Below are 21,261 nucleotides of genomic sequence, written 5' to 3' on the forward strand. Positions count from 1 at the left end.
GGGTGGGGGCCTGCTGGCAGGTGCCCCACAGTGCTGGTGGCTGGGGGATGGGGGTGGTGGTAGACATGAGTGGGGGCCTGGTGGAGGGTGCCCCTGACGGCTGGGGGGTAGGGGGTGGTGGGAGACATGGGTGGGGGCCTGGTGGAGGCTGCCCCTGGTGGCTGGGGGGTGGGGGTGGTGGTAGACATGGGTGGGGGCCTGGTGGAGGCTGCCCCTGCACTGCTGGGGGGTGGGGGTGCAGGGGGACATGAGTGGGGGCCTGGTGGAGGCTGCCCCTGCACTGCTGGGGGTTGGGGGTGCAGGGGGACATGAGTGGGGGCCTGGTGGAGGCTGCCCCTGCACTGCTGGGGGGTGGGGCTGGTGGGAGACATGAGTGGGGGCCTGGTGGAATCTGCCCCTGGTGGCTGGGGGATGGGGGTGGTGGTAGACATGTGTGGGGGCCTGGTGGAGGGTGCCCCTGACTGCTGGGGGGGTGGGGGTGGTGGGAGACATGCATTGTTGATCAGTAGTGCAAGGTGACATGTGGGTTGGCTGGGGGGCATGCCCATGGTGGATGGGCTGCCTGCGGGACATGAGCAGGGGTGCAGGGTAGTCCCCCGTGGTGTGGGCTGCCTGCAGGGGCCGTGGAGGTTGTAGAGCGAACACCTGGGATAGCGAACACCTGGGAGGGCCCAGGGAGGGCCCACCCTGCCAATTCACGTGTAGTACTCCCCAGAACCCCTGAAATACACGTACCCTGCTGAAATCGCGTGTGGAACTTCCCGCGCACCCCTGAAATACACGTACCCTGCTGAAATCGCGTGTGGAACTTCCCGCACACCCATGGAATACACGTACCCTGCTTGCACTGGGCCAATCGCGTGTGGAACTTCCCGCGCACCCCTGGAATACACGTACCCTGCTGAAATCACGTGTGGAACTTCCCGCGCACCCCTGAAATACACGTACCCTGATGGAATCGCGTGTGGAACTTCCCACGCACCCCTGAAATACACGTACCCTGCTTGCACGGGGCCAATCGCGTGTGGGACTTCCCGCGCACCCCTGAAATACACATACCCTGATGGAATCGCATGTGGAACTTCACGCGCACCCCTGAAATACACGTACCCTGCTGAAATCGCGTGTGGAACTTCCCGCACACCCCTGGAATACACGTACCCTGCTCGCACGGGGCCAATCGCGTTTGGAACTTCCCGCGCACCCCTGAAATACACGTACCCTGCTGAAATCGCATGTGGAACTTCCCGCGCACCCATGATGCACACGTACACAGGACAATCGCGTGTGGAACTTCCCGCGAACCACTGAAATACACGTTCCCCGCTTGGCGTTTGCTGTTTGCCAGCCCTGTGAACTGGTCCAGGGTTAGCGCAGCCCTTTGCGATTATTTGGGGATTTTGAAGGCTTTTCCTTGCGCGAGGGTGTTCTTGGGGGCATAACTGGCGCTGCTGCAGGGTCGCTGCACCACGCTGCGCCACGGCTGGTTTTGGATGCGAAAATCCATGAATATGCTGTGCGCGGAAATCGATTTTAGCTCACGCGGCTGGCGCAGACATTCGCACGGGCATGCTGTGCGCCAGTCGCGTGCGCCACTTTTGTGCGAATTTCTATGAATTACCCTGTTAGGTGTTTGAGTAAAAATTGAGTGTATTTTTGTAAACAAAAATTAGAAGGGTATAACAAACTATTTAGATTTTGTATAATACTTTATAGTATCTTTACTTCCCTTTTTGCATTCTTGAAGCTGTAGTTTTCATGTCAGAATTTAGTCTCTGTCGTCTTTGCTGTAAATATATAAGTTCTGAGCTATTTATTTTGTACAGTTCTAGAACCAGTGGTCCTTAATGCTTACATCTGTAATTCTCACTATACACATTCCCAAACATATAAAATAAAAGTGAAATATGAATACTTGTATGGAAGCAGCTGCTTGTGCAGTCAGTGGTAGCTCCTGGTGGCTGTTGTCTCAAGATAACCAGGCATTTCTAGGCCCCAAGCAGGAGCTTAATAGCTGTCAGCAATTGCAAGCGCTTTTGTACATCTGAACAGCATTTAGAAATATGAAATAATACCGGGAGATAACTACAGGCAGAAGACAAGTCATATTTGATGGCCTTATTTAACGAGACATATCGGTGCAGTCACTAGTGGCTGCCACTTAGCTTTGAGCGAGATGCATCATGAAATGCAATGCGTGCAAGGCCTGTCATGGCCGCCAGTGGGTCGTGTTAGCGGGGCGGCATAGGCCCCATTGGAAGAGTTCCAGGGGACTCTTCTTAAGGGGAAGTGATAGCTGCTGGCTCCTGACGGGGCACTTCTTTCCTTCCAGCTGCTCTGTCCCACTAGGCGACCCTGAAATAAACACATCTGTGTGACTGCGTTACAAGCCTGCCAACAGTGTCTTCCCCTAGTCGGGTTTCCGCCTGCTATCTAGCTTTGAAACTGTTCCAGGTGCTATCTTATTCTGGATATGTGGTAGCTGTTGTATCGTTTTGGAAATCTTACAGCTGTTGGCACGTTTTGGCAGTGCTCCCTGTGTTGAGCAATTATGGGAGTTTTCCAGCTTTTCAATTGCATTGGAAGTGTTCCAGATGTTGTATGATTTTGAGGGCTCCAGCCAGTGCGGCGCTCTGGAAGTGCCCCAGCAGCTGCATATTTCTGGAAGCGTTTGACCTTGCGTGTCATTCTAGAAGTGTTCTACCCTCGGTATTACAGTGAAGACGTCCTAGATATTGTATAATTTTAAAGGCTTTGGAAGTGTTCCGGCTGCTGTGCTGACATGTTTGAGCTTGCATGTCATTCTAGAAGTGCGCTACCCGCTATGTCACAATGGAGGCATTCCAGATGTTTCTTTACGCAAGTGTTCCAGCGGTTCCATGATTCTGGAAGTGCTTGCACGTCATTCTAGAAGTGCTCTACCGCCTTTATTGCAATGGACGTGGTTGGGCTTGTGTATCATTTTGGAAGTTACCCGGCTTTGGCATCACTGCGGAGGTGTTACATCAGTTGTACCCTTTTGTAAGTGTGCAGGTTTGTACATGATTTAGAAGAGTTCCAATCAATGGAGGACTACAGAAGCGGAACAGATCTGGCCGGACCTTAAGGGCTCCTTGGAAGCGCATCATCTCTGATGTCATTTTGCAAGAGTTGCAGCGGTTGTAAAATGTGGTCCGTGTTCGTATAATTTCGGAAATGTTCCAGCCTTTAATTCACTTTACAGCTGCTGAACCACTTTCTAAGGGCTCTAGCTGTTGCACAGCTGTGGCAGTGTTATGTTCAAAGTGCTGAAGGCTGTTTCATCTGTTTGCAATTGTTCCTCATGTAATACCTTTGTTTTGTCATTTCAGAAGAGTTCCTGTTGTATCATTTCGGTAGCTTTCCAGGCGTTGTTTCACTGTGTAAATGTTCTAATGCTATATCGCTGTGTTACGATGTTGGACGTTTTCCAGTTTCTATAGCATTCTGTAACTGTTTCAACACTTGAACCGCTTTCAAAATATTCTCCTCCTTGTATAGCTTTGGGGTGGCCAAGCTGCTGAAACATTTTGAAATTGTTCAAACATTTATAGCATGTTCGTGGTGTTCCAGTTTTGATATCACTTTGGAAGTGTTGCATTAGTTGTGTAGCTTTAGGAGTGTTACATCTCTTGTCTCGTTTTTGAAGCATTTCAACTACTGTACAATTTTGAAAAGGAGCGAGCTACCGTGTTTTGAAAGCAATCCCTCGCGTTGAACATGTTGGAAATGTTCCAAGTTGAACAGTATTTTGGAAATTTAGCGTCACAGTTGAAATGTTTCTGCTATTGCATCGCCTAAGTAGTGCTCCTGCTTCTGTATCATGTTGGAAGTCTTCCAGTAGCTGTATCATGTTGGTCAGCTTGTCAATCACTTTGTATGTTTTTCCAATTCATATATCATTCTGGGTGTGCCCCCACTCTTCTTATAGGTGCAAACAGATAACTAACAACTGTGCTTCCTTCTCCGCAGCCTGTGTCAGAGACATGCTGTATATGCCGGATAACTGCTGCATCACTTCAGAAGTCTTCACATGCAAGTGTCCAATCTTTTGAATACTGTTTGAGTTGATGCCATTGATTTTAAGCAAGCACTCCAGCTTTTTCTTACTTTGGGGGTGTTACAGCTCCTGTATGCTGGGGCTCAAGCATGCAAAAGCTGATGGGTCTTCAAACACCCCTGGCAGAGGCTCACATCCAGACAGTACACACTGACCGTGAGATTCCCCCTAACAGTGCTGAGGTCAAGATCCTCTTAACCCTGCTTCCTAAAAAACAAAAATACCTACATCTGAATTCACTTTAGGAAGAGCATACCCAGTGCTTTAAGTGGGGTAAAAAATTGAGGGGGGGCCCTCGTTTGGGGGCGTGGCTTCCATTGCGGGCGTGGCCTAAAAGTGCACAAATCATAGTAAGGTGCGCAAACAAATATATAAATGTATTTGAGCATTTAAATATTTGTTTGCGTAGTACTATGGTTTGTGATTTTTCAAGCCTTCTTTTATATACATAGCAATGTTACATATTTCTATGTTTATACAAGGTGGCTTGTAAGTGCACAAACCATAGTAAGTTACGCACATTTGTGTGCTTACCTTACTATGGTTTGTGTACTTTTCAAGCTGCCTTTTAAAAACATAGACATTTGTAACATATGTCTATGTTTATAAAAGACGGCTTGAAACGTAGCCATCTTTTATAAAGCGTTGAGGACGGACAAAACCCAAGGTGGCTTTGTCCGTCGACAAAGCTATATAAAAGATGCCTCGAATTGTGTACGATTCAAGCCGTCTGTTATAAACATAGAAATATGTCTACGTTTATAAAAGATGGCTTAAACGTACACAGTTGAAGGCATCTTTTATAAAACCTTGCCAAAGCAGAAAGGCACCTCGGGCTCAGTGATCTCAGAGATCACAGAGCCCGAGGTGTCTTTCACCCTCTGCGAACCCGCGGGCTCCGTGATCTAATCTCACGGAGCCCGTGGGTTCGCTGAGGGTCAGTGACCTGGCGAGGGAAAACTAAGGGACTCTAGCTTCCTCTGATGGCCCCTCAGATGAGGGGTCATCAGAGAAAGTTACAGTGACTGACGGAAGTGCCAGCCAGTCACAGCAACGCTGTGCCTGGCTGGCACTTCCGTCAGTTTGCCTGACGTTAAAGTGGCGGGCGCATCTCCCGTCGCGGCTGCGGCCGCGGCGGGATAATGCGTCCTGCCATGGCGTGGTGAGGCCGGGGGGCCCCGGCAGGGCCCCGGCTCAGCCCCACTTTTTGGAGACTGCCGGGGCCCGGCCCCGGCAGGCCCCGGCCCACTTAAAGCACTGAGCATACCAGTAGTTCTTCCAAAGGGCACATTAAACCAAATTGGAGTCTAAATACATTTACAGCAATGAGAACCTGCATCTTTCATGTATTTCCTTATTTCAACATTGTATGATGACATCTTAATTATTTGGAAGCATGACCACCAGACATTGGAAGCATTTGTAAGATGAATCAATGCTCTTGATATTGATCTGAAATTCCCAGCCACTTATGACCAAGTGCATCTCCCATTTTTAGATCTTTTGATTAACATTGTCTGGTACATTGTCCAGGAAACCCACTGTACGCAACACCACCTGACATTTTAAGCATCAACATCCAACACGTTTATAAGCCTTTCAATCAATTCCTGCGTGACAGGAGAAACCGTACAACCATAACTCATTTTCATCAGCAAGCTGATATTATTGCACTTCGACTTTTATAGAGAGGGTATCCCAAAAATGTGTTAACAAGATCAACGAAGAGCTAGGTTCTATATGAGAGATTACTTATCTTTACAGAAACGACAAGCCCCTTATAAGTGAACAGTCATTGTGACTATTTTCACCCAATATAGTAATCAGTTTCACGCTTTAATTTTGTGCAGTTAGCATTTTATTACAACTTCATGAACCTAAATTAGAGAAACCTCTTTTTACCTTTAAACAAGATGTAAATCTTAAACATCCTTTGGTTCATGCATTTGTAAACCTGATGCACAAGTTAGGGATTTCTGGAGCCATTTGAATTTGGAACCCATCTTAGGTCATCGACCGTGTGGGAAGTGTACTTCTTGTCAGTTTACCATGAAGACTGAAGAGTTCCAGTATGCAAATAAGACCTATTTATGAAGGCATTTTACAAAGTGTAGAAGTAAAAATGTCATTTATATTATCCTGTGTCCTTGTGGGAAATGTTATCAAGGTAAGACACAACGGCCTGTTCACCATAGAATCAACGAACACCGCTCCAGAATGCGCAATTCTGTGATTACAGCACCATTGTTTTGACATTATCTAGAGAAGCAGCACAATGACAATTATGTTAGATGGTTTGTATTAGAAAAGGTAGTGGCAGATCATTGCATTACTGTAATTAATTAGAAACTCTTGTTAAGAGAACAATTATGGATTTACAACTTAGGTTCACATTCTGAAGGTTTGAATGACAACATGGATTGGTCATTCCTTATTTGACATACACACATGGTTCTACTTTGAGAGTTTTATTTCTAGAAATGTTGTTTAAAGTCAAGGTGGTTGAGAGTTGTGCTTCCTTATTTGTCCCTCAAGTGTATAATGCAGTTTCATTGTATGTGACCTTGTGCTTCTTATGAATGTTGTTGAAGACAATCAAGTAACGTTTTAAGCTTTCAGATTATACTTCCAAGTTGTAGAAGTAGTATAGCACTTCTCTTTGAGGCAATATTTATCATAGTGTTCTGTGTTAACTTACATCTGTCATAAAAGGGTTGACTGACCATCACACACCTGGCAAATGGATCACACAGTCTAGTTGCTGAAAGAAATGATGTCTTTCTGCTGGTCATATCCGATGCCAACATATACCAGCAGACACGGCTGGTTTGGTGTCCAACTGTGGCCTTTTACCAGCCTCTTGCTTGTCATTCTGAGGTGAGCTCATTTTACAAACATTGCCGGTTGCTCTACCATAGACATATATATGTGGCGTATGCAGCACTAATTTATCATTTTCCCTCAAATTCAATATTGGGCTAACTTGGCAATCCGCAAGCTCAATATTTTACATTGTTACTTTTTGCAATTTTATTTGATACCAATTGATTGCACGTTTTTTGCAACAGGAACTTATTGGCTCCGCTGAGAATTTTTCAGACTATGACCGTGGTGCAAATAACCTATTCCTTTAGAGGCTGCCAAATTACAGGCCCCAGCCCCAAAATGTCTTTGGGTTACTCTACATATAGGGTAAGAGTTTAGTCCCCCAGATACTGATAGAACTCCTACTTGTTGATATGTTGTCTGCTTTTTACACACATCTAACAGAGAATCGATGTGTGGTTAAATTGTATGAAAAATTAAACTGCTACTATTGAGTGAGGGGCTTGGTAATGGTTACTCATGTATGTCTAATTAGCAGCCGTCAAGAAGAGGGGCCTGTTAAGAAAGGTTGGTTATTTGTCAAAACTAATGTTAGTTTTTCTATGGCAGGAGTGGTCCAGACCTATTCATAATAATTACTTTGCCAAAATGTTTGTCCATCTTCATGTTAGGAATTGTATGAAGTACCAGGACGGCTATTTGCCTTGGGTATTATGTTCAGCTATGTGAGCCTAGCTTTCTATCATTTGTACACAATCTATTGCTCTTGTATTCTCATGATTATTATGTATTCCTCTATCCCCTAATGAATTGAAGACAAGATGAATGCAGTGATAGATTTATTTGCGTGGGATTGTTTCATATAAGATTGCAGTTTTATCTTGTTGATGAATTTGATTATTGATTGATTGATTGATATTTTATTTCTATCGCGCTCGTACACAAGGATTTCGGAGCGCGACAAGGCAAGGGAGGGGGACAGGGGAGAACAAAACAGCAATCCTACTAGGCCCAGTGACATTGAGAATGCGCAAGTGCATTGAAGGGGGGAGAGGTGGAAAGTGCGAAGCAGAGGAGAAACAGATAAATAACAATAAATAAATAATAAAGGTAACAAACAGTGGTACTGTAGCCAGCAATTTGCTAGTGCTAGGTTTAAGGCAGCAGACAGGGTAGGTCTGATAAGTGCAGGAAGAAAAAGGGGGGGGCTGCATGGGTACAGATACAGACCCCAATGCAAGGGGTGTCCCGGAGGCAGTGCGGGAGGGTGGCAGAATGAGCAGGTACCTGGGCCCAAAAGACAGAGGGTGGCCAGGTGCACCCTCTGTCTTTTGGGCCCAACATATTGACTTTATGTTAAATGAATGTTTGCATTAAAGGTGTTTTATGGTGTATCATTGCCTGGAATAATAGTGAATCACTGCCTGAAAAAAACATGGCTTCTTGTTTCTTTTAAGATCCGTTGTCGCCATTATCTTTGAAGTTGTTCTTGGTTCGTGTTTTCCAGGTGGGAATGGCCATTTTGGCCATTTCACCAATTTGGCACAAGGCATACAAGGAATCCTCATTCTGCATCCTTCTGTGTGTGCCCACAAAACAAGAGCGAGGTTGCTCTTTAATGACTGGAAGGCTGTCACTTGTTTGAAAGGCATAGTGATTGTGGAGAACCCCAAGCCATGCATTAGATGTCTTCCTGTAACTAGGTCCGAGTAGCTGAGAGACGAAGATGTAAGTGAGGATCCTGCTGGAAGCTCTGGTGGTGACTCCTGATCCATGCTGAAGGCAACACTCTGTCTCTCACTGACCTGAGGACGCCTGTATCAGACTCTCTATTTCTTTGGCCTGGTAGTGATAGTCAGACCCTCCTCCTCGGCAGCCTTTGCATGCTCTCCTGAAGGCCCTGGATCATGCACATCCCCAAAACGAAAAGGGGACCCTTCCGGCTGGTGACTGTCTCTCATCTGAGGGAATGTCCATTAGCCCGTTCTGCATTCCTAAGACTATACTAGACTATTCTACGGCCTGATCCCATTGGCCAGTATTGTGGTTTCTGGCTGCTGTCATGTCCATTTCCTTGCGTGTAATTATGTTTGGATTATCCAGCCTGGGCGGCATCATTTCTTTTGCCCATCCATTGCCTGGGGTTTTGCTTGCAGACAATGTGCCCTGAACTGGCACTGCAACCCAAACTAAATCCCTGTGTTGGAACTCACCGATTTCCTGGTGGCTTCTAGAGTTCACTGATACCTCCAAGAAGCATTGTACCCATCCCATGGTATTGTGACTCCTAAGCCTTAACTGGTCCCGCTCTGTACCTGGCAGCATGAATGTAGTCATTCCTACAAGTCACCTGCTGCGGCATTCATTGCATCTGGAACTTAGCTCCAACACTGAAATGTTAACCTTTAGGCCTCTTGCTTCTTGAATTCAGGTCTGGCTCTCCTCGGGCTAGGTTTCTCATTGCTTGCTTGATGAGTGCCTCCGCTGCAGCTTCCTTAATACCCTAGTAGCAGTTTACCAATTGCATCCTATAAATGGGAGATTCCGATAGAGTTTGTTCTGTTACTTCCTTTTGACAAACTTTGTAAACTAATCTAAACTTCAGTGAAGTACTTCAAAGTCCTGCTTATCTGCATTGATTTGTTGAACCCTTGCTTAGATTGTTGCGGTGTTTCTTTTAGAGGTCACTTTATATTTTCTTTCTATCCTGACCACTTGACTGGACTGCACTGTAGGTTATTTACTTGCACAACGATACACATAGAGTTACTGTTCAGTAAGTATACTGTGTCCGCTTTCCTTTATTGCATGTTCATGTGTGTGTGTATTGTGAGTTGTACCACCCTGCTCTTCCCTCCTGAGAGTGAAATAGCATACGGGAAACCCTACACATAGAGTACAGCTTGGTCTTCCTAAACATTCACCAGAGGGCATGATTGGAAGTCACCCAGCTAAGCTGTTGCATTATAAGCATCCTAACTGTTGGGTCACTTTGGATGGTTTGCACTTAATGGGCCTCATTATATGTTTGTAGGTGCAGGATAATAAAAGTGGTGGCAAGTCTGTTACCGCCACCTTTCTCGCACTGCCAAACTACAAGTTTGGTGGTGGGCGTGGCCGGAATTACCTGCAGCCCCAGTCTGTTGGTAATTCTGTCTGGCATCCCACCAGCAAGAAATGTCAGTATTACCGGCACTGGTAATACCGGCAAACCCAATGGGGAATTACATACACTTACCTACGCTTGGAATATGCTGGTAATTCCAGCATTCCGAGTGCCGGTAAAGGTATTCCGCCAGATTTACTGGCGGGATAGCGGCAAACTGCTAATGAGCCCCAATGTTTTAATTTGGACATGTCATGTTATTATTTACCATTTGATGTACCCCTACTGTTTAAACCTATTGGAAGTGTGGCAGAAGTGTTGACCTGTGGTATTGGTCTTCATTGGAAGACTTCCATCATATGTTGGTGCCTTTGACTTTTAATGGGCACTACAGCCCTTCAATGTATTTCTTAACTTCCCCTGTCACATCACTGTAGAGGTTTTGACAACTGCCCCGCAACAGGAGCCTTCACAATGCAGTGTACTTGCTTGTGGAAAGGACCAGCTGCACAGAAAAAAAGGCTCCTCTGATCCAGGGCTGTTGCTAGGTCTGGAAAAGATCCAGGGCTACGCTAATGACTCAGGGCTAGCTAGCCTTTTGGTTGTAGCCCCTGAGCTTCTATCCAGGGCTTAAAGAACCTGGGCGATATAGCCCCTGGCCCCCCCCAGCTCTACCTCTGCTCCGATCCATCTCACTTTAATTTGTAATAGGGGTTTTGAGCATAGTGTAAAACTACTTTGGCCCTGAAGTATCTCATCGTTGATGGAAGTGCTCTTCAAAAAGGTCCAACCTCAAGACGAGACCTTCCCAGGAGAGCCCGTCCCACAAAATCTTGTGTAGGTTTTAAAATCGAGGCACTCACATGAGACAGACCGGGGGTTAACGCTGCTCCATGCTTTTCCTTTGCCTTGTGCCAGTAAGAATATGGGCAGGTGAAGAAACTGGAAGCATAAGAGCAATATGCCTTACTTTTAAGCCTCCATTTGCGGCTTCCCCACACGGTGCAAACGAGCACCTGTGCGTCTCACGGAGGTTTCCAACTGTATCATGCGCATGGAAGGTTCTAACTGCTGCCCACCAGTTCTTTTGGTTCTTTGTCATGATTTAGTTTTTTGTAGGTCGCCCAGCCAAAAGACCGATTTTTTTCCCGGCCGATTTTAGGCAGTCAACAAAAATTGAAACAATGATATTTTTCCACCACCCCTCCCTCTCTTCCCGTTTTTAGTAAACATCGGGCGATTTCACCCACCCCATTCACCCCATTCCTTCCGCTCCCCCCTACAATGCACAGAAACACACACACACTTACACCCCACACATATACAAACACACCCACCCACAAACTTACCTGATCTGGCGTGCCTGTCAGCCCCTACCCACACTCGTGTGCATCGCAAGGGCTGTCAGTTCGATTTAGAAGACCGCTCTGTGCGGTCACAGAGCAGTCTTTCTAAATCGTTGCTTTTATTTTTCGGTTTTAAAAATAAAAGCTCTATTGACCGAATACCGTTCTTTTACAGCGTTAGATATTTTGATCTGTAAATGGTTTGATCTCTCGAATGGCCATTGGTATCACGAAGGACTGCGCTCGGATTTATTATCTAGCCAAGGGAGACGTCTGGGATTGTGCAGCAATGATTTTTTTCCCCCATCACGCTTTGGAAGAATATTCCACGAGCCATCAGGGAGAGTGGGGAGGCATTAACAGTGGGGAGACACTGTGGGAAGATGCAGAGACTTTAGCAGCCATTACCAAGCCATGTTTTCACGCGATTGGCCTATTGCTAAATGCCTTCGATCTTCCCACAGTGCCCCCCCTCCCCCGCACCCCTCAAACCTCATAGGAGAAACAGCCTGCTGAGGTAACCATTGGCCAAGCCACCCATGCCACATAGTTACTGAAAGCAACACATCATTTTGATACAACTCTGGCAAAAAAGCGTAGCTTGCATTCTTGAGAACCAAGTGGGAACAAAGCAAACCAACTCCCCGGCTTAGCAAATCAGCCTGATGGAGAGTGACAGGGCTGTTGGCGTGCACCCAGCACAAATAAGAGCCGCATTAGCGATGTATACCACAGGCTATCCCCTCTGGAAGCGAAAGCTCTCGCCCATCTCCTCTGCGCCAAGACGGAAGTGGAGCAGAGAGATCCGTCGCGCGCAGCGGGCCTAGTGCTCACACCGCTCGAGCGCAACGAGTCAGTAAGTTCCTCTCTCGCCTCCTTCCAGACGCTGGATGCATCCCCAAGGGCTGGGGTACGAACAGCTATTGGTTGTTTCAGGGCAGAGGACAGCTTGAAGTTGCAAAATCAAAGTGCAGAAGAATTTCAAATATTAATAGGAATTTAGATCCCGTCTGCGAGTGAAGAGAATCGAGCACTAATGTCAATTCCCGTGGGAAGTCTCACATTTTTATAAGGGCATCTGTATCCTAGTTATGAGAATGGTGCATACCAATTTCAGCTGATATGTGCAACGCTGTGTATGCTCTGTTTGACTGAAATTACGCATCTATTCATTGATATCTAATCATTAAAACTTATAATGACTGAATAGTAATGATTTTGTATACACTTTAGGGGAAAATAATGTATTTTTGCATACTAAAAACAGCTCTTTATTTTGCATTTTTCTGCACATCATGCAAATTCCAAGAATATCACCTGTGAAAATGACCACATGGCTGGATATATTCTTTATATTGGAACATTAGCAACCCTGGGCATGGCGTTGGAGTAGATAGTGTTTGATGGGCAAGGAGAGCCAGAGAGATTGTGTACCCCTGGCTAGATGGCACTAGGACACAACATTTGGCATCAGAATGATGGAGAAGAACTTGTACCACGGAGCATTCCTGGGCAACCTCACTCTAAAAGGGTGGGTCTCACGGGCCGTTCTTCTCCTCCGGTTCATTTCACTCGCAAGATCAAACCACACCTACAGATGTCCAATGGTACAGGGGGCCAGGGCTGCACTGTGGCTAATCTTCAGATCAAGGGGGGCCCTGGTGCAGACTGGAACTCGAAGATACGGTTTGACAGGTATGGAAGAGAGGTCATAAACTGGAGAGAAACATATTTCCAATAGGCGGGATCAGACTATGGTAACCGCCTACCACTCCCCATCCATGTCGGACCAAAACTCCTTAAAAACTGGCCTCATCATGATCTCAACATAGGCTGGCAGCGCTGATATGAGGTTGACTGCCTCATACTAAGTGACATTTACCTGAATCAGTTTATATCCGGAACTCGTAGAAATTATTTGCACGTGTGAGGAAAATCGTGTTCATTGAGGTTCATACAAAGGGTCCCACATATCACTCTTAAACTTTGCTCGTGGGGGCTCTCATCATTCTGCATCAGCTCATGGAAGTATGATGCATTTTTTCTGCCCCCCAACCCCTACCGTTCAAAATGTATTTCAATAGGGGGATGGCACGCCCCTCATCTACGAAAGGTATCCTGAATCCTATAATGTTGCACTAGTCTCGCAAACCCGCCACCCTCTTGTTCAAGTAGTACCGCAAGAGAAACACATTTGCCATACATGTCACCAAGTCATACAATTCCCACTGGTGAGCAACTTTTCCCAATTGGTGAGTCCCAGGTAGGGGATATACTTTCTATAGCCAGAGGCTTAGATCCTACGCGTGAGGCTCACTGACAGCTAGGCCGCAGAATCAAGTAAGGCATAATCATCCACTAGAGTCAAGCGATAGCCAACAGACGTCCGCTCTTTCGAGGTCAACATGAGGCATTGCGCAAGGAGAACAGGCAAGAATAGACTTCTGATACAGATTAAACTGGGATTGTGCTTAAAGGAAGTAAAGGGCAAGATCCTAGGTCCAGTTTGTGTATTGTACCTCCTGGGGGTACTCTAGGAATCAGAGTAGCAAAGAATTTGATGACTGACCAGACAAGTAAGTTTTGAAAGAAGCAGAGTAACTTGGGGTGAATGGTTATTTTAGCCAAAGAGTTACTGCCATATGGCAAAACAGGAACATCGGACCATGTCTTCAGTGTGTCTTAAGGGTAGCCTAGTAGGCCTCCTGGATAGAGCCCAACAATTATTTGCCATCTTGGCGAACTCATTCACCTAGATATATGGCCTCATTACACGGACGGCGGTGGACCAAGATGCTATTAGCACCTTTTCCATGCCGGTAAAATACCGGCACCGCCTTGGTGGAAAGGGGAATTACCGACCTATTCCAAGGTTGGTGGGGCGGTAATTCCCCCTTCCCCCATTGCCCTTCCCATTCCCATTTTTGCCCCATAGGGCATAATGGGAATGGGGAAGGTGCTAATTACGGCACCGCAAATTGCGGTACCGTAATTATCTCCCTGGTCCCTTTGCGGGTTGGTTTTTAATGCCTGCAAAAAGCAGGCGTTAAATTCTCCAACCTGCAAAGGGACCTCGTAGTAAGGCGGTAAGGGTTTACCGGTACCAGTAAAATACCGGTACCGGTAAACCCTTACCGCCTACCGTGTAATGAGGCCCAAAGATTTTTATCCTATGCCTCTTTATATTGATCGCTTCCAACCTGTCATATGAGTTAGTGGAATAAGGTCAGATTACACTCAATCCAGAATAAAGACTGAATTATGTTACTTCATGAGTTAGACGGGAAGAAGAATTCTGATGTTGCTAATGTATAGCAGAAAATCGTCTACATAGAGCAAAGTATCAGCTCTGCTGCCAGTGCAATGGGCTGATGGAGGTGATCACATCTACAAATCATAGATCATTTAACTACATCAAAAATAATGCCTGATCTGCAAGAGTTTTAAAAGCCCCCATGTTAGGGAGAATTCTATTTTATGGCTAATTTCCCTCACCTAGTGAGTCCCCAGCCGCTTTGCTGGACTCCTGGAGTTTATTTTTTTTCCACCTGGTAAGTGTGAGAGCTTTTCACCCACTCATACCTGTGTTTTGCTATGTGTTTCCATCTGTTTTTGTGATTGTGGACTCTGAAGTACACCACTTCAGTAGCCCCCTTCTTTGTGTGTGTCACACAGCACCTTCAGTGCCATGGCACAGGGTTGTCTTTGCGACTTCCCTCAACTCCATTTCTGAGGTGACTACTGTCCCCCAGAAAAGGGTAAAGTTACCATTAACTCTACTTAGTCAATCTACCACAGATCCAGTACACCCCATCTTCCATGGAGTACTGGAAAGGGTTAACTCGTATCCTTTTTTATCTGTACCTCCTAGAGCATGGTTTCGCTCTTTTAAAATTTAGACTTGGCTGGTGGCAGTGGTATCTACCCTAGCTTTTCTACCACAATTATATTAGATACACGTGGTACTGTTCTTAGCTATTATATTAGCCTCGAACATAAAACCTGCTTAACCAAATCATCTTTCTTTTGGCTCTGGTTGGGTTTATTCACCATTTCTTTTTGTTAAAGTCCTTCTTGTGTTTTACTTTGTGCAGCAAACTAGTTTCGCCTTCTTTGTTTACTGTCTTTTGGCTGGCTTCTGCCCAGAAGCCCTCCTCAAGGCGCCTGGGTGTCTAGGTGGGCTGAATGTGAGGGAGGGGTGTATTCACCCCCTGCACATGGTATCCTAGGAAACCCAAGTCACACTTTGTCATGATTGGCCAGGGTAGTTGTCCGGGCTGGACAACCCCCCCCTGCTGGGTGATTGACAGCCGGGCTGCGTGAATGGGTTTGTTTTTGCATAAAAGGCAGGTCTCTTGGGCTAGAAGTCAGAGAATCGCCACTGGAACTACAAGGAACCAAAGAGAAGCAGAGAGAAGGACAGCTGCTGCAACTACCCCGTCCCGGTGAAGCCCTGCTGCTGTCCTGAGCTATCTGCCATTCAACGACTCAGAGAAGATCCAGTCCGGAGTCTTCTTCCCTTGAGCTTGGTGGGGATAACCAGCTCATATTCTACAGCCAGGGGATCCTCTTCCATGGTCGAAATCGCTGCACACTGCTGTAGTGGTCCGGATAGCCACCTGAAGAGCCTCTCCGTGTCGCTGCTGCCGGCCTCATACCTGTGTGGTGCAGAACCCCGTCAGACGTCCTCCCTTCTCGACGAAGCTCCAGGAAAGTGGGTCTGCGGGAAACCAACAGGAACAACTGCCAGGGCACCAGCTGCACCATTGGAACAAGGTACTGTGTTCTGTTGAGGAAACTGGGTGAATCCCTTTTTCTTCATTTCCAAGGCTTGACCTTGTCTTCCCTCCTTCTTATAACTTTTGCTTCCGAACATTGACAATATCGATGTACTTTTGACTCCGTTGAATCGTGATCTGTTAGACCGTGTGATCTTCGGCAACTGGCCCTGGTGTCTTTCGACCCTGGCTCCAGCCCTTTGACTTTTGAACTCCTGTCTCTGAATGTTTCTTGATTCTGCCTGCCTTACCAAAATATTGCCTGTGATTTTTGCCTTCAACTCCCTCTGGGTATCTCAGGTGCTAAGTGTGTTTTTGCCCCGGTAGCATTTCATGTCACGGATATGCGTTTGTTTAGTAGACCGAACTGTCAAAAAGTGATTGCATTCATATCCGCGGTAACGTGCTTTTGTGCCTAACACCGGTTCATTCCAACACAGGGTACTTACCTTGAGACTTACTGTACAAAGTGAATTGGTTAGTTGTAGTATATTTAACATGTGGTTTTTATTGAAGTTTAATAGAAGTGTTGTGTTTATAACGAATGGTTTAAAAATAAGTGTACTTATATTTTTCTACCTGAAACCTTGAGTCAGTGTTTGCTTGAGTCACAGTAATTGTGGTCCCTTTGTGTAATCTCTGCAACTGCTCATATACTCTTGAGATAAGTCTGGCTGCTCTGCCACTGCTACCACTATGACATAGTAGTACAGGCTTGTACCAAAGGTAAAACTTGTATCACCACCTGTAGTCTTAATTGTGTGTAGTGGTCCCTAAGGGCACTGCACAGGACTCTGCCTAACACCCCACTACAGCATCAGTTAGACTCGCTTTTTCCTTTCTCTTTGAATAAAGTGAAATGTGAAACTAATCTGTGGTTATCCATCAAAAGTGCTGATGCAAGTGCTTCATTTCAAAGAAAATAAGTGCTGTGGCTCAAAAATGTTCTAACATGCCCAGGACATGCTAGGATGTGCATCTGGCCACCCACTGTTGCCACCACCCATGGCTGCTTCCGATGCTGTCAACATATACGGGGTTAAAACTACAACTCCCACTAGCTTGTTGTGGTTGAAGGTTGTACTCAGTCACTACGACAGAGGTTTGATTTACAAATACCAATCAACATACCCATAAAATAACATACTGGTTGTGTCTTGGCATGTGACATATGTTTAAGCGTGTCTTTAAACACAATCCTCATTTACATGTAGGTGTTTATTATGTGACTGTCTGGTATGAAAATAAAGTTGCCATAAACTGAATCTGAGACAGTAAGTGCTGGAGATCAGAAATAAGTGTCAGGGCTGAGCCCTTACAAACACCCCTACATATTAAGCACTAGCTGATGCTGAGAAAGTGCTTTACAGTGTAGACCACCTTGCTGCTCATTGTCAGATGTATCTCACGTGTCCTATTGCCGCCTTCGTTCTGCAACTCGGGCAATCATGAATGCCAAGTGGCAGTGCGATCAAGGCGTGTGGCTTTGTTACACCCCTTGGAATTTCCATTTATGATTAAGATGCTACATTTCAGAGGTATGGTGATGTGATATGATATGATATGTCTATTTACATAGCACCTATACACAATGTTTTTCACAGCGCTTCAAGGCAAGGGAGATAACAAGGGAAAACACAATGACATTCTTACAGGCCATGAACAGTAAGGATGTGAAATTAACTATTGTACTCGGCCTGACGACATTTCAGATAGTGCTGAAAGGGGTGGGGGGGGCGGGTGTGAGAAAAAAAACAAGTAAGGGGAGGGTGGAGGAGACAGACGAGATTGCTATCATACTAGGTCCAGGTACAATTCTGATAGAGTAAGTGCATAGAAGTAAGAGGCGGAGGCGTCGAGATAGGAAAAGGGAGAATGGGAGAAGAGGAGAGAACAGAGAATAAGCAGTCAAAAATAGTGGAGAATCAAGATGGGAGAGCGAATACAATTGCAGGAATCAGTAGTAACACATAGGGCTTCATTTTAAGTGAGGTGGTAAGGGGTTAACGGCGCCGGTAAAGGTGCCGGCGCTGTTAACCCCGTACTGCCTCATTGTGAGGTTCCCTCGCGGGACCCGCTCTGGACGTCTGGTCAGACCAGACATCCTTTTGTGGTCCCGCGAGGGGACCAGCATGCTAATAACAGGCCCGTCATTAACGGGCCCATTGTTAGCATGCTCCCCATTCCCATTGAGCCCTATGAGGCATCAAATGGGAATGGGGATGGTCCGGGTTCCCTGAATGGGAAAATACCGGGCCCTCCAATGTCAGAATGGTCCGGTATTTCTCCATTCAGGGACCACGGCTGCCTCCAAACTCGGGTACATAATGACCTCATTACCCGAGGTCCATTATGGGCCTCGGGTAATGAGGCCCATAATGTTTCAAGCCAGTATACAGGATCAAGATGGGAACAGCATGATTCAGGGCCACCATGAGTACAAGATGCAAAGAAAGTCCAGCATGAGAGTTGAGAAAGGGTGACGCACCGTGAATCAATGAAGTCCATCAAAGTCAAATCCAGCATTGGCCACAAGATTGTGATCGTGAAAAACCAGAATGTATCAGGACAGACTTCTGCAAAAATATGCTGGAGGGCGGCCGAGGGGGAGCAGGGTATATGTATCAAGCAAAACAGTCAACACTGTGTGCGAGAAGGGAGGGGGGCACAAGGGAACATCGCAAGGGGAACCTAGGGGGTGGGGATGGCCTGTGGGGACAGAGGGGGTAAACACATGTTGGTACATGCTTACCTGCTGTCTGAGCAGGAGGTCGGGCCATGGGTACTCTTGGTCCGAACGGGTCTAAACAGTAATTTCCCTTTTCTTTGTCACCCCTTCACCCTAGATCTAAGAGTTAAGATCAGGAAGGAGGCAGGGCTAAGAAGGTGTGCAGGGCTTAGACCAGGTGATCTAGATCCACTTGCACCTGCTCCCCATCTGCAAAGGAAAAGAGGCTGGAGGGCTCCATAAGTAGGGAAAAAGAATGGCAACCAGGAAGGCACCAGGTTAGCGGGGCTTTCTAAGTGGGGAAAAAGAGCGGGAACCTGGAAGGCACCAGGTGGGTGGGGCTTAGGCCAGGTGATCTAGATCCACTTGCACCTGCTCCCCATCTGCAAAGGAAAAGAGGTTGGAGGGCTCCATAAGTAGGGAAAAAGAATGGCAACCAGGAAGGCACCAGGTTGGTGGGGCTTGCTAAGTGGGGAAAAAGAGCGGGAACCTGGAAGGCACCAGGTGGGCGGGGCTTAGGCCAGGTGATCTAGATCCACTTGCACCTGCTCCCCATCTGCAAAGGAAAAGAGGCTGGAGGTCTCCTTAAGTGAGGAAAAAGAGTGGCAAGCAGGAAGGCACCAGGTGGGTGGGACTTGCTATGTGGGGAAAAAGAGCGGCAACCTGGAAGTCACCAGGTGGGCGGAGCTTAGGCCAAGTGACGTAGATCCACTTGCACCTGCTTCTCATCTACAAAGGAAAAGAGGCTAAAGGGCTCCTTAAGAAGGGAAAAAGAGTGGCAACCAGGAAGGCACCAGATGGGTGGGACTTGCTAAGTGGGGAAAAAGAGCGGCAACCTGGAAGGCGCTAGGTGAGCAGGGCTTAGGCCAGGCGACGTAGATCCACTTGCACCTGCTCCCCATCTGCAAAGGAAAAGAGGCTAGAGGGATCATTAAGTAGGGAAAAAGAGCAGTAACCAGGAAGGCACCAGGTGGGCAGGGCTTGCTAAGTGGGAGAAAAGAGTGGCAACCTGGAAGGCGCCAGGTGGCCAGGGCTTAGGCAAGGTGACCTAGATCCACTTGCACCTGCTCCCCATCTGCAAAGGAAAAGAGGCTGGAGGGCTCCTTAAGTAGGGAAAAAGAGCGTCAAGCAGGAAGGCACCAGGTGGGGGGGTGCTAAGTGGGGAAAAAGAACGGCAACCAGGAAGGCACCAGGTGGCCGGGGCTTAGGCCAGGTGACCTAGATCCACTTGCACCTCAGCAACCTGGAAGGAGCCAGGTGGCCGGGGTTTAGGCCAGGTGACCTAGATCCACTTGCAGTTGCTCCCCATCTGCCCTTCCCTTTGTGGGGAGCCTTTCTGTGGTATATGGGGCTGCCTCTTGACTAGAAACTGTTGAGAATGGTCCTGAAGTGGCTTGAGGCTACATCCTGCATTATTAAAAGTGGGAATGCCCTTCTTCCAGCGTTGGACCCCCGAGGTAGGCCCATGATATAGTCCTCTGCTTGGCTTTTCATTCTGAGATGTCTTATTATTCTTGTCATTTATATACCACTTTTACCCAAAGCACTTTACATAGGAATATTTTTACATACAATTATTATTACCCAATCAAAATGAGTACTTATTTTATTAACCTCGGAAGGATGAAAGGCTGAGTCAACCATGCTGGTACTCGAACCTGCGACCTGCAGTTCACACACAGATCACAGCATTGAGCACTCAACCCACTAAGCTATCTGTCTGGCTTCGGAGAAGATGGGCTAACTTGTGGCACTCAATTGAAGAGTTTCTCTGTGGGGTCCCCTTTATCAATGTTGAGCATATGAGCCACCCCTCTGAGTGATATGATATGATATGGCATTTATAACACACCTGTACACAAGTGTTTCAAGGAGCGACGAGGCAAAGGGAGGCAGAGGGAAGACGGACAACTATCTTACTAGGCCGGTGGCATTGAGATCAGGCAAGTACAGGGGAAGGGGCAAGGGGAAGTGCGAGAGGGAGGGGAAGGGGCAGTGCAATACATAGGATAACAGAAAAATAAATAATAAATACAAATATAAATAAATAAATACTATAAATAAGAAGTGCAGCCAAGTGATGGCAAGTGCAGGGGTAAGTGCAGACATCAGGTGCCAGGTGCTGGTAGGGGGCTGTAGGGATACAGAAACAGCCCATGGGTGCAAGGGGTTACCAGGGGGCAGTTCAGGTGTGCAACTGGCGGGGAGGGTACCTGGGCCCGAGAACAGAGGGTAGCTAGTGCAATTACAGTTTGGATTAGGAGTTCAGCAGGGGAGAGGAGTAGACAAAGCAGAAGCAAATTGGAAGGTCTTATGGTGCTTCCGGAACCTGGGCGTCCTTTGCTTAGCACCGATCTTTACATGTTCTGTAGCACCACATGTTTCTGCATGGCATCTTC

The sequence above is a fragment of the Ambystoma mexicanum genome, chromosome 1p (assembly GCF_040938575.1).
Source record: "Ambystoma mexicanum isolate Mex_15411 chromosome 1p, UKY_AmexF1_1, whole genome shotgun sequence".
NCBI lineage: Eukaryota > Metazoa > Chordata > Amphibia > Caudata > Ambystomatidae > Ambystoma > Ambystoma mexicanum.